Below are 13,484 nucleotides of genomic sequence, written 5' to 3' on the forward strand. Positions count from 1 at the left end.
TCAGTTGATGGAGCATGCCACTCTTGATGTTGGGGTTGAGAGTTTAAGCCCCACATTGGATGTGGAGATTACTTCAAAATAAAATCTTTAGGGGCACCTTCCTGGTTCAGCCAGGGGAACACTTAACTATTAATCTCCAGGTCATGAGTTCAAGCCCCATGTTGAGTAGAGATTACTTAAATAAAAATTTTTTAAAAATTAAATGGTTGGGATCCCTGGGTGGCGCAGCAGTTTAGTGCCTGCCTTTGGCCCAGGGCGCGATCCTGGAGACCCAGGATCGAATCCCACATCGGGCTCCCGGTGCATGGAGACTGCTTCTCCCTCTGCCTATGTCTCTGCCTCTCTCTCTCTCTCTCTCTCTGTGTGACTATCATAAATAAATAAAAATTAAAAAAAATTAAATGGTTAATTATAAATTTTAAAATGATTAATTTCATGTTATATGAATTTTACCTCAACTTAAACAAAGAAAACTGAAAAACTAAATACTTGTGGAATGAATACATACTTACAAAACTTGTTTCAGAACTCTTTCCACAATTGAGTCTTAACCTAGTCTAGGGCTTCAACAATTTCAGTCCAAAGCTTTTGAGTCTGTATGAAGGTAAGAATGTGTTTACAACATTATTTAGAAAAGCATTTCAAATACTTGCTTCCAACAAAAGGGAAGCAAGTATTTGAAGGGAAGTGTCCTACATAGGACACTATTATCATCATAGTGCTAACCCTATTACTACTTTTTTGGGTATTGTTTTTGTGTTGTTGGGCTTATGCTATGTTTTTTAAGATTTATGTATTTGTGAGAGAGAGCTCAAAAGCCACATGTGGGCACAAAGGAGGGGAGTTCACTGAGCTCGGAGCCTGATGCGGGGCTCAATCTCAAGACCCTGAGATCATGACCTGAGCCGAAATCAAAAAGTGGACACTTAATCGACTGCACCACCCAGGTGCCCTGGTCTTATGCTTTTTATTAAAAAATATATATATATTTTTTTGAGATAGTGGTAGGTTCATGTGCAATTGTAAAATACTATAGAGAGATCCCCTATTCCTTTTACCCAGTGTCCCTCCCCCCTCATGCTAACTTCTTGAAAACTATAGGATAATATCACAACCAGGAAATTGATGTTGATAATAGTCCTTCTGGCTCATTCAGATTTCAGTGGGTTTATATGTCCTCTTGTGTGTGTGTGTGTGTGTGTGCGTTTGTCCTATTTTCATACTGAAGTAAAACAATAGTTCCTTTTAGGATTGTAGTCTGTTATCTAGTAAGAAATTCCAGAGAGATTGTGGCACCACCAGAATAACCACAGTAAATGGTTCCAAGTACAAGTTAAAAGAAAGCAACGTTTCTAAAGTGGTGGCAGGGGCTTAGCAGTCTGGAATCTGTTAGTTCAGCCATGCCTTTTACACGCACTTGACCCTTTCAGCACCATGATTCTTAGAAGGGCCGCCATACGTTTTGTTCCATTCCACAATTTGAGGGATGTGATACAGTAAGACTTTCTTCTGCCATTTGAGGAAAAAAGGGAAACGTAAAAGTTGGCAAGCATCGACTGATAGCATGAAAAAGGTGCCAATAAGATTGTTCTAACTTACGAAGAACATTTGTCAGTTCAGCCCCCTAATACATAATGGGAACTGGAACTTCGGGGGAATAATAGATGTTAAAGACATTTTCAGGGTTTACTGTAGGATCTATTGTATGTGTTAATTGAGTTCATTTGAAGATTCTAGTTCATTCTAGATTCTAGTGAATGCTCTTTTTCTAAATCGTGTGGTTGAAGGATTAGACATCTCATTTTTGCCTACTTAGCATCCATTCCACCATCTTCTATTATTGGCATGTAGATTTTCCTTTGGGGAGCTGCTCATCTCCCCTCCTGGAGAGTTGTTTTGGTGGTGCTATCCACAAGCCCACCACCTCCCCCCAATCCCTACACACACTCATGGCTCACAGGATGAGCCCATGACTTAATCCACATCCCTATGGACACAATGATCAGTTCAGAAAATGCACATACTCAAAACTGGCCAAAGAGATGTAATCCCTGATCTTTTGCCAGAACAATTAGGACAGAGTATTTTTCCATTGGAATTGAAGGGATTATTATGCACACAGAGAGAATCAGTGAACACCAGCAGTGCCAGCATGCTGCAAATGAAGCCAACATGAAAGAGAGAAGACCTGACATTCCTACCCGAGCATCTTGAACCAGCTATACTAGAAGCTCTGAACTTCTCAATGACATGAAGCGGTAAGATAATAAATTACATTTTGTGTGTGCCTAAAGGAATCTGAGGGTTTTTGGTTTCCTTTTTTGTTTGTTTATTGTTTGTTTTTGTTACTTGGACCTCAGTGAGAAGGATTAGTGGCAAGTAACATATATTAGATTACACTTGGGGCCATAAATCCTTAAACGAATTTATTATTTGTCCTCTCATCATTCAACAATTTTCTTATCTTCTCATTGTCTGCATTACTGCTTGCAGTAATTTGCTTGACGCATGGCTTTGGCACTTGGTGTAAAAGAAGTAACTCAAGTAGAGTAAATGAATGGCTGTGAGTACATGAATGCCTCTGACCCTATAATGTGCTCTTTTAAATAGGTTATGCGTGTGCAACACAGCACTGACCATCTGTACTGCTTATTTAAGTTCTGTGATAAAATAGCAGAGGCCTTCATTGTTTATTTATGTGATGCAAGCAGCTTCTTCTCTAAATTCTAATTTAATCTTCAGTCACTGTTTTGTAGGCTAGGAGCGCTAATGACTGCACAAGAAATGTTTGCTGCTTCAGATGGTGCTATTAAAAGAAAACTGTTCCCAAAGAAATTCTTATCTCTTGGGGGGGAGGGGGAGAAGCTAAATGACTATAAATTATGGAAGAGGAAATTGCCAATGTGTCTTGCTTTCTCTTTATTGGAGGCATTGTTTTATCACAACTGTCAAGTAGAGCACACACCTATTTTGAAAAGCTTTTTACAGCTGTGAATTAAGCACAAATGGAGAAATAAGAGGCTGCATAATCAGAGGAGCTAACAGAGCACTGCTTTGCAAGGTAAAGGCAGGGTTTTACCATTAGTGTTTCATTCATAAATGACAACAGCCAGGAAGCAGGGAGTGGCAGAGACTGAAAAAGGAGAGAAAGCCACAGCAAAATACAGTTAAGAGAAACAACCAAAGAGATCACCAGAGCCCTGTCAGGAGACTAAGAAGAATCTTGAATAGAAAAGCTGAGGGGAAAAAAAGAAAAAAAGGAAAGCTGAGGGGCACCTGGGTGGCTCAGTGGTTGAGCATCTGCCTTCGGCTCAGGTGGTCATCCCCAGGTCCTGAGATCGAGTTCCACATCAGGCTCCCCGGAGGGAGCCTGCTTCTCCCTCTGCCTATGTCTCTGCCACTTTCTGTGTGTTTCTCGTGAATAAATAAATAAATAAAATTTTTAAAAAGAAAAGAAAAGCTGAGACCCTTAGAATCTCAGTCTCCTGGGGCAGAGAAAAAGAATGGGACCGGGGAAGGGAAGGCAGGCCTTGGATTCTACATTGTTTCAGAAGCACAACCATCAACGTTGATCTAAACTCTGATCATACAAAAATTGTCTAAAGGATGCTGTTTCTCTTATCTGTCCATCACGGATGACTTTCACAACGCCTCAGCTCCTGTGTCGCCACTGCTCTCATTAATGACACTGTGGATGTGTTCTGAGAAACCAGCAGAGGGAGTGCAAGATTAATGGGTGGGTTCCAGGTTCTGCCAAAGGGAACCACCTCCCTATTCAAGACTTCCCTATGCAGTTTGTGAAGGTGACTGTCTCCAGTGCTTCTTTCCCTACTCACCTCCCTTCTTCACCTGCTTCTTTTTTCCTATCTGCTCTCCAACAGCATGCTCCCTCTACCCAAATTGCCTAATTATTGGGGAACATTTTACCAAAGAGTTTACAGGGTGATGTTCTTGTTGGCAGATTCCACAACAGATGAGAAAGGAAGGAAGGCCCCAAATGAGGGTCAAACATAAAACATCATGCCAAATGAAAGAGTTTTGAATGCTAAGGAGAAAGGTTTATGATCTACTGGTAATCGAAAATAATAGGTTAGAAAATTGCATATACAGTAGTATCTCGAGTATATAAAGCTTTTGTTTCCAGGCTTTTTTTTTTTAAGTAAGCTCTACCCGCAACGTGGAGCTCCAATGTATGACCCAGAGATCAAGAGTCACAGGCACTACTGATGGAGCCAGCCAGGCACTCCTGCTTCACACTTTATCATATATTTCTATGTTTTGAATGCGTGTGCTGTATGCAATGTATATACCTAATGTATATGGCTTTGATAATCACAGGAGAAATTTAAAGGTTGTAAATGCTTATACATACTTTGCGTATTTACATATAATATCCTCTGCTTTATAATACCATAGGAAGAGTTCATGTGGCCACACTAAGTAGCACTACAGGAAGTGAGCTGTTATGAATCCCATGTGCTAAGGACCATCTGAGAAACTAAGGATAAAACGATAAGCTACATATACTCCATGACCTCAGGAAGCTTAGAGTCACCTATATCACCTTATTTCCTTATTGTCCGTCCAGTGACTTGTATTGTTGGATGACTCTGAGATACATAGTATTATCTTCAGTTTGACCATTAAGTTCCTATCGGTAAGTGCCCCAGAGCCACGTAACTATTACATGGCTGACTGGAATAGCTCTGGATTTTCACTTCCAAAGATTCCCCTCCTTCCCAAATTTGAGTCATCCTAAGAGTCATAATTTTTGCCATCTGCTAGCTCATAACTATTATCTGAGATATTTAATCAATCTTTTCTTTAGGCCCACCTATTTTTAACTGAAATTTATCTTTTTTTAAAGTTTATTTACTTACTTTTTTAGTAATCTCTACACCCAACATGGGGCTCAAACTCATGACCCCGAGGTCAAAAATTGCATGCTCTCCCAAATGAGCCAGCCAGGAAACCCAACTGAAATTTATCTTAAAAGCAGCTTTATACTACTAATGTAAATGCAAAACAAAATTATTTTGCATAAATAAAAGATAAGCATTGAATTAGCACGGCAAAAACAAAAATATACATATATTCTGACTTTGCTGGGAAGGCTCTGAAGCTCTTTGTTATAAAAAGCAGAGAAAAAAAAAAAAAAAGCAGAGTAGATGGCTGGATGAGCACTGGGTATTATGCTATATGTTGGCAAATTGAATTCCAAAAAAAAAAAAAAAAAGCAGAGTAGCAGGGTGCCTGGGTGGCTCAGTCAGTTAAGCATTTGACATTGGCTCAGGTCATGATCTTGGGATCCTGGGATCAAGCCTAGCATTGGGCTCTGTGCTCAGCAGGAAGTCTGCTTGTCCCTCTGCCCTACCCCCACTTGTGCTCACTCACTCATGCTATCTCTCTCAAATAAATACATTTTAAAAATCAAAAAAAAAAAAAAAAGCAGAGTAGCAAGTATAAGAAAGATGTTAAAGACAAACTATCACCTCACTGAGGTCTTCTTCACATAATCAGAAGGTCTGAAGGGGGACTCAAAGGAGGGATGAAATTTGTGTGCAATTTAGTGAATATCTCAAATAATACCAATCAAGGCTTTGAGAAATATGATTATTTGATGCAAAACCAAGAAAAATACTCCAGCTGAAGCAGAACAGGGGAACCTAGCAGTTAGAAGGACAAGGCTGAGGTCAAAGACAATATAAATCTAATTTTGCAACCATGAATCTCAAAATCATGGGAGGATGCTAGTTTGTTTTGTTTTGTTTTGTTTTTGATAACAAGTAATTACTTTGAAATATCAGCATCAACTGAAACATGAAAAACAAATTTTAAAAAAATGTAGGGGCACCTGGATGGCTCAGTGGGTTGAGTGTCCAACTCTTGATTGTTGGCTTAGGTCATGATCTCAGGGTCATGGGATTAAACCCTGTGTCCAGCTCCATGTTCAGTGGGGAGTCTGCTTGAGAGTCTCTCCCTCTCCTGCTCTCTCTCTTCCTCTCAAATACATAAATCTTTAAAAAAAAAAAGAATAAAAATATTTTTCTCAATGAGGAGACAATGTAAGGAGTTTGTTTCCCTTAATCATCAGTTTAGGAACCAAATGGACATGAATTCAAATCCAGCTCAGCAGTTTATTACATAATATACCCTGAGTTTTTCTGAGCTTCAATGCCTTCATCTATAAGCCTAGGGAGAGGGATGAGTGGTTTTCCAGTATGCAATAGTCATTTGCATAATACCTTAGGTTATGGGGATCCCTGGGTGGCTCAGCAGTTTAGTCCTGCCTTTGGCCCAGGGTGTGATCCTGGAGACCTGGGATCGAGTCCCATGTCAGGCTCCCTACATGGAGCCTGCTTCTCCCTCTGCCTGTGTCTCTGCCTCTCTCTCTCTCTCTCTCTCTCTCTCATGAATAAATAAATAAAATCGTTAAAAGAATCTTTAAAAATCTTAAAAAAAAAAAAACAACCTTAGGTTAAAGGATAATTTCTCCCAAAAGGTAAAATCATGACTCATATAAATATAAAACGAATACCTGGTGAATATTTCATGTAACTCATTACCAGGGAGAATCAGTGAAATGTCACAGTTCTTTCAAAGGAAAACTCAGAGCATCTGGCTGGGTCAGTCAGTAGAACATGTGACTCTTGAATTCAGGGTTGTAAGTTCAAGCCCCATGTGGGGTGTAGAGATTACATAAAAATAAAATGTTTCTTAAAAAGGAGAAGTCAGGGATCCCTGGGTGGTGCAGGGGTTTGGCGCCTGCCTTTGGCCCAGGGCGCGATCCTGGAGACCCGGGATCGAATCCCACGTCGGGCTCCCGGTGCATGGAGCCTGCTTCTCCCTCTGCCTATGTCTCTGCCTCTCTCTCTGTCTCTCTCTCTCTCTGTGACTATCATAAATAAATAAAAATTAAAATAAATAAATAAATAAATAAATAAATAAATAAATAAATAAATAGAAATAAAAAAAGGAGAAGTCAAAGAACAGAGAGACACATAGATGGGAAGGCCAAAGTAAATTTACAAACAGAAGAGGAAAATCAACTGGCGATCCACAGGACAAAATTTCTTTGCATGTCTATGGACAAGAATTATTTGCATTATTACAGCTTTCTCATCAACTTCTGAATTATTCTGGTTAATGCAGAAATTTATCCCAAAAGAGTTTTCAAGTTAACTTTTATCTCAACAGACTTATATATAGTCAAAGACAAAGATGTGTATTCCTGTAAGATTACATGATATCCAGTAACTTCAGTATTCCACTGAAAGAATATCCATTCATCCCTTTGTTTATTTCAAAGTCTTAAATTTTTCCTTACACTAGGTCAAGACCTGATTTGCAGAAGTGAACACCATTGTTTAAAATAGCATATTTAAAAAAAATTAAAAATAAATAAATAAAATAAAAATAAAATAGCATATTTATGATACAAAATAAACCAAGTAGAAAAAAAATGTTTTCATTTAAAATATCACTAGTGTTGGGCATCTGGGTGACTCAGTCAGTTAAGCATCCAACTCTTGATTTCAGCTTAGGTCATGACCTCAGGGTTGTGAGATTGATCCCGAGTCAGGATCTGCGCTCAGCATGGAGTCTGCTTGGGATTTGCCCTCTCCCTCTGTCCCTCTCCTTGTTGGTGTGTGTGCTCAATCTCAGTATCTCTCTCTCTCTGTCTCTCTCTCTCTCTCTGTCTCTGTCTCTCTCTCTCTCTCCTAAATAATCTTTAAAATAAGATAAAATAGGGCAGCCCAGGTGGCTCAGCAGTTTAGCGCCGCCTTCAGTCCAGGGCCTGATCCTGGAGACCTGGGATCGAGTCCCATGTCGGGCTCCCTGCATGGAGACTGCTTCTCCCTCTGCCTGTGTCTCTGCCTCTCTCTCTCTCTCTCTCTCTGTGTGTCTCTCATGAATAAATAAATAAAATCTTCAAAAAATAAAATATAATAAAATAAAAATAAAATAATAAAATAAGATAAAATATCCCCAGTGTTAATCATCTCATTCATGACAAAGATGGAACAGAGAAGGCTCCTTCCAATTCTAAAATTTTAGTATTCTATTATCTAGCAGATTACAATGTTTATTCATATTTTACTAAAGCCAAGTTTCAAAAAGATTAGGAAGAAATTGGAAATCAACCTGAAATAAAAATAATTTCTGAAATGAAAATGTAAGTTAAGAAAAAAAAAGAGTTAATAATAGAAAAAATTAAAACAAATTTCAGTAAAATTTGGATTATATAATCACAGGCTTATTCCCTATTTAAGAAAGTAACAGAGAAGGACACTGACAAACATGAAAGACAACAAATTTCTAACTCAATGTCCTGATCAATACAGAAATTTGTGATAAAATAATTCCTAAGATTTTCTTGAAAGAGACCTACATGATTTTTAACTTGTTTCTTCGCAAGTTCTGAAACACCAGTTCAGTAACAGAGAGTGTCATTTTAGACAATAAAAAAGGAAATTCAAGGTGTATTTTCCAAACAAATAAAGTAGTTTGTGAGTATTTAGAAGCTGATTTCTTAATCACATTCAATTTTTTAAAGCCATTGTGAACTCAGATTTCCAATGAAGCTCTGAAAGTCTTTTGACACTTCCCCACTGCCCCCAAGTTAGTTGGTTCTTATTGTCAGAATAGGGGCAGTTCTCAGTGACAGACCAACAACTGAAAGCTTGTCTCTTAGCTATTTAAACCACCCAAGCCCTCAAATAAATTTAGTGAACAAAGCAAAGGAATCCAAATGACATTTCCTTCTATTCACAAAAACTTCAACTTTTATGTTCAGTAATTAATGGCACCGTTTAACCAGAATGACATTACAAAATGGGGCAGTTGTTATTTACCATAGCCATGTAATAAAGTGTCAAAGGCTATCACAACAGGATATCTGTGTTTAAATGGAAAGAGATAAAGAGACAAAGTCAAGCCAGTTATCCCTGTTTTGTTTTCCAACTGGAGGGAAGTCTGCTGAACTAGACTTCTAAATACCAAGCTGTAATCTGGGCACAGACAGTAAATGTAACATTCTGGTGCTTCTTTCCTTCTAATTCTGAGTGACAGAGGCCAATGTGAGAGTGTAACTATTCCATTTGAGTGCCTACAAAGTGTTAATATTTTACTGGCATCCTCTCTTGATCTGTACATAGTAGGCATTTTCATTCCTGACTTATCAAAGGAGGGTATCAAGGTTCTAAGGGCTGTTGAAAACAGGGCTGGCTAGCCTGTGTTCATGGCGTTTAGGAAATATGGACGTCAGGAAGGCTTCACTTTCACCATCTTCTCTGTGCCTCTCATCTCTTGATGTGCTTTCTCATAGATGCCCTCAACACCTCTCATCATGATTCTAACAACCGCCATTTTTTTCTTTAAAAAAAAAAAAGATTTTGTTTTTAAGTAATCTCTACACCCAATGTGGGGCTCGAACTTACAACCCCCGGGATCAAAGTCACATGCTCTACTGACCAATACAGCCAGGCACCCCTAACAACCATCATTTCAACCCTTCATCTTTATTTGGAAAGTGGCATGGCTTTGGAGAACCATTTATCCCTCTCTTCATCTTTCACTTAGAAAAGAAAGACACTGAAGCTTAAAGAGGTGTAGGTTGTGAATGTAATAAATGGTCAGTTGGATTAGTACCCACATCTATTCACTCCTAAGCTGATGTCCCTCATGCATTGCCTCCTAACTGAAAAATAATTTTGTATTGCTTTTAAGGTTGATTTTACAGGTTTGTTGTAAAAATAATTCAAACTGTACAAAAAAATGCAAAATAAGAATGTAAAAACTACTCAATTTCCTATCACATAGTGAGTAATCCTTAGATACGTCGTTTTCTAGGTTTGTTTGTTTTTAAGATTTTATTTATTTATCTGAGAGGGAAAGGGAGAGCAAAACAGAGTAGGGAGGTACAGAGGGCAAGGGAGAAGGAGAACCAGAGTCCACACTGAGAAGGGAGTTAGACCCAGGGCTTGATCCTACGATCCTGAGATCATGACCTGAGCCAAAATCAACAGCCAGATGCCTAGCCGACTGAGCCAACCAGGCACTTCTGTTTTCCAGTTTTTTAATGCAATTTAACAAAATTGGAATCATCCAGGAATTACATTATTCTATATTCTTATTTTTATTCATGATGGTAATGAATAATGATATTAACATCATTTCTTATAACTATTTTAAGAACATGCCTGCTGATCATTGCAAATGATTCCCTTATATTGACATACTAGTTTATTTAAACCATTCAAATGACTTTTTTTTTTTTAAGATTTATGGGGGGGGTTGCAAAAGGAGAGGAAGAGAAAGTCTTCAGCGGGCTCCATGCTCATGATGCAGGGCTCAATCTCATGACCCTGAGATTACAACCTGAGCCGAAACCAAGAGTCAGACATTTAATTGACTAGGACACCCAGGCGACCCTCAAGTAACATTTTAAAACAATTTTGGTTATCAGAATCTTTCATACTACATGTTTATTCCATATGTGGAATTCTTACATGAACAAGCTGTAAAATTCAGAAGTAAAGAACATAGGATTTTATTACCAACAGTTGCAAGGGCAACAGTGTAAGCAACAGGGACATCCCATAAAGGGATGTTCATCACCAAAAAAATGTATGTAATAAGTATGTTCACGGGGCACCTGTGTGGCTCAATGGTTGAGTGTCTGCCTTTGGCTCAGGTCATGATCCCAGGGTCCTGGGATCGAGTCCCGCATCAGGCTCCCTGCATGGAGCCTGCTTCTCCCTCTGCCTGTGTCTCTACCTTTCTTTGTGTGTCTCTCATGAATAAATAAATAAAATCTTTAAAAAAAAAAAAAAGATGTTCATGTTTAATCTATTATAATACAGATTTCTTACAATTACAAGGAAAGGGTTTTCCATTTAGGCAGCATTTACTTAGTACTGAAGTATCCATACAAAGAATGAAATATCACCTGGATGTGACAGTATTGTGGAAGTGCTGAATCGTTGGTGTGGTCTTGGTAATATCTGGGGTGAAAGAGAACTTTATCTTCAAAGTAAAAGAGGAAAAACAAAACACCACAGCCTAAAAATGACATGGGATGGAAGATGTTTTAACCATTTCTACATTGAACATGAAAGGTTATTCATAAATGTAGTGTAAGATAGTACGTTATATCCACTTTGTATCCACAATGTTCACTGACATTTTCCTAACCTCCTCCCTATTGATTCTCTTGAAAGTGGGCTTGTATTCACCTGCTGACTTGGGGCTAGCCAGATTTTTGGGAGCCATAGTTGTCAGTTTGCACAAAGGTCTTTCTGTCTGTAGCACATATTAGATAAAGGATAGCTAATTAAAGCTAAAGGTACTGGGGGGAAAGAATTCAGCAAGAGACCATACATCAGCAGAGTCGCAAGAAAAAATAAATCCGGTAACATCTGAATCCCTCCTTGTGACCAGGAAACCTTCTAGATGTAGAAATCACATTCGTATGTAACAACTGATTCATAACATATGAGCACAAGGGAGATCTTCAAAGGCCATGTGTGAATTAGAATGTAGCTGCACAGAGTTTTGCCCATCACCACAGATAGCCTCTGGAAGTCTAAATATGGAGCTCTCAAAATGCATCTTCTTTAATAACACCTACGGTTATTAAAGATTGGCTTATGGGTTGAAGGTAATTTCTCTAGAATTATCCTCCCTTTTATAAATTGCCCACATCTGGCTTATTTTGCTGATTATTTTATTTTATTATTTTATTTTATTTTATTTTATTTTATTTATTTATTTTATTGCCATTAGGCTTTGGCAGTCTTTAAAAAAATCCAAACACTCTCACCCATGTCTGCCTCCCGTGATCACTTACCCTTATAACCAAGGAACAATGTCAACTTTTGCCATGTGTGAGGGAGAGGAGAGGCCAGAAGATAAAAAAACAGAAGCACAGAGGGAGAAAAGACCTCCATCACAACTTTGAGAGAACATTTAGGAAGAATAAGATTTATCCCACATCTCGAAAACTGGATTTTTTTTTTTTTTTGAAAACTGGATTTTATAGAACTGGGCAGACATGATTACATTTCTTTCTTGTCCCAGATTAAATTATAACTGACAAAGAATCAGTAAAATTGCAATTGATCTTGGCAAGATGGCCTCTGTTTGGTCATACAGAGTTCAGCTGCAATGCTACCTCTCTGGGAGAGCTGCTTCCCGGACTTCTTGGTATAATGTAGAATCCGAGTCACTAACTCTTCCCCTTATTTTACTACTTTTCACAGCTCTCTCGGCTTTTTGTCATTTTTTCCAAGTGGGGATGTATGTAGAGCAGGTGCATGTTTGCACCCTGGTGTTCTGTTTGCATGCACTACAATGACACCCCAAGAGCATGGTCCTTTTTGGTCTCGTGGCAGCAGGTATTGCTAGTCGCTGACTCAAGGATGCATTTAATTTTGCCCTTCTTCCTGATTTTGTTTTCCAGAAGCAAGTGGCACACCAAAGAAAACAAAGCAAACAAACAAAAAATGTTACATTTCTTAGCTCCCTTGCTGCTAGACAGCCAAGATGTGGGTAGGGAGATAGAAACAGGAATTGCTGAGTGGAGCTTTTTGGCAAAGTATGATCATCAGGTGAGGAGTCCTCGGGAACACACATTTTTCCCCTCTGTCATTCCCTGCTCCCTGCCTGGAATGCAGACACTGCTAAAATGGGAGCAGCAAGCTTGGGACCATAAGAAGGTGGAAGCAGACAGGGTCCCTGATGGCCTCTTGGAGCCACTGTAGGAACGAGCACTACACTGCCTATGTCTAGACTTCTAATTATGTGGGAAAAATAAAACCCTTACTTGGTATAAGCCATTGCTTTTGATGTTTCAGTCACTTCCTGCCAAAAGTCATTCCTAGCGATATATAGCAGTGCTCTCAGTGCTTTGAACGGTGCCTGGCAAATGGTAGATGTTGGACATTTATGAAAGAGAGAAGGCAGGTCATTTAAAGCCATTCGTAACAGGTCCTAATAGGTGTATGTTGGCCTTTGGAGATGCCAATTAATCATAGTTCTCAACCCTGGGGATTGTAAGTCAATTGACAAACACAGGAGACAAATAGAGATTTTTTTGGAAGATTTACTTATTTATTTTGAGAAGGAGAGAGAGGGTGAATAAGAGCAGGGGGAGGGTCAGAGGGAGAGAGAGAATTTTGAGCAGACTCCCTGCTGAGCACAGAGTACTGCATGGGGATCTATCTTTCAGCCCTGGGATCATGATCTGAGCTGAAGCCAAGAGTCAGATGCTCAATTGACTGAGCAACCCAGGCATCCAGAGATTTTTTTTTAAATGACCCTTCATTCATCCACTTAATATTTCTTAAACTCCTACCATGTACCAGACACCACGCTGGGTGTCGGGGATAAATCAGCAGGCATAATAGACCCAAATCCCTGCCCTCCTGATGCCTTTATATGGTGAGGGAAAAGAAAAACAAATGCATATTACAAGTTGGGGG

Source organism: Canis lupus, chromosome 20, assembly GCF_003254725.2.
Source record: "Canis lupus dingo isolate Sandy chromosome 20, ASM325472v2, whole genome shotgun sequence".
Taxonomy (NCBI): Eukaryota; Metazoa; Chordata; class Mammalia; order Carnivora; family Canidae; genus Canis; species Canis lupus.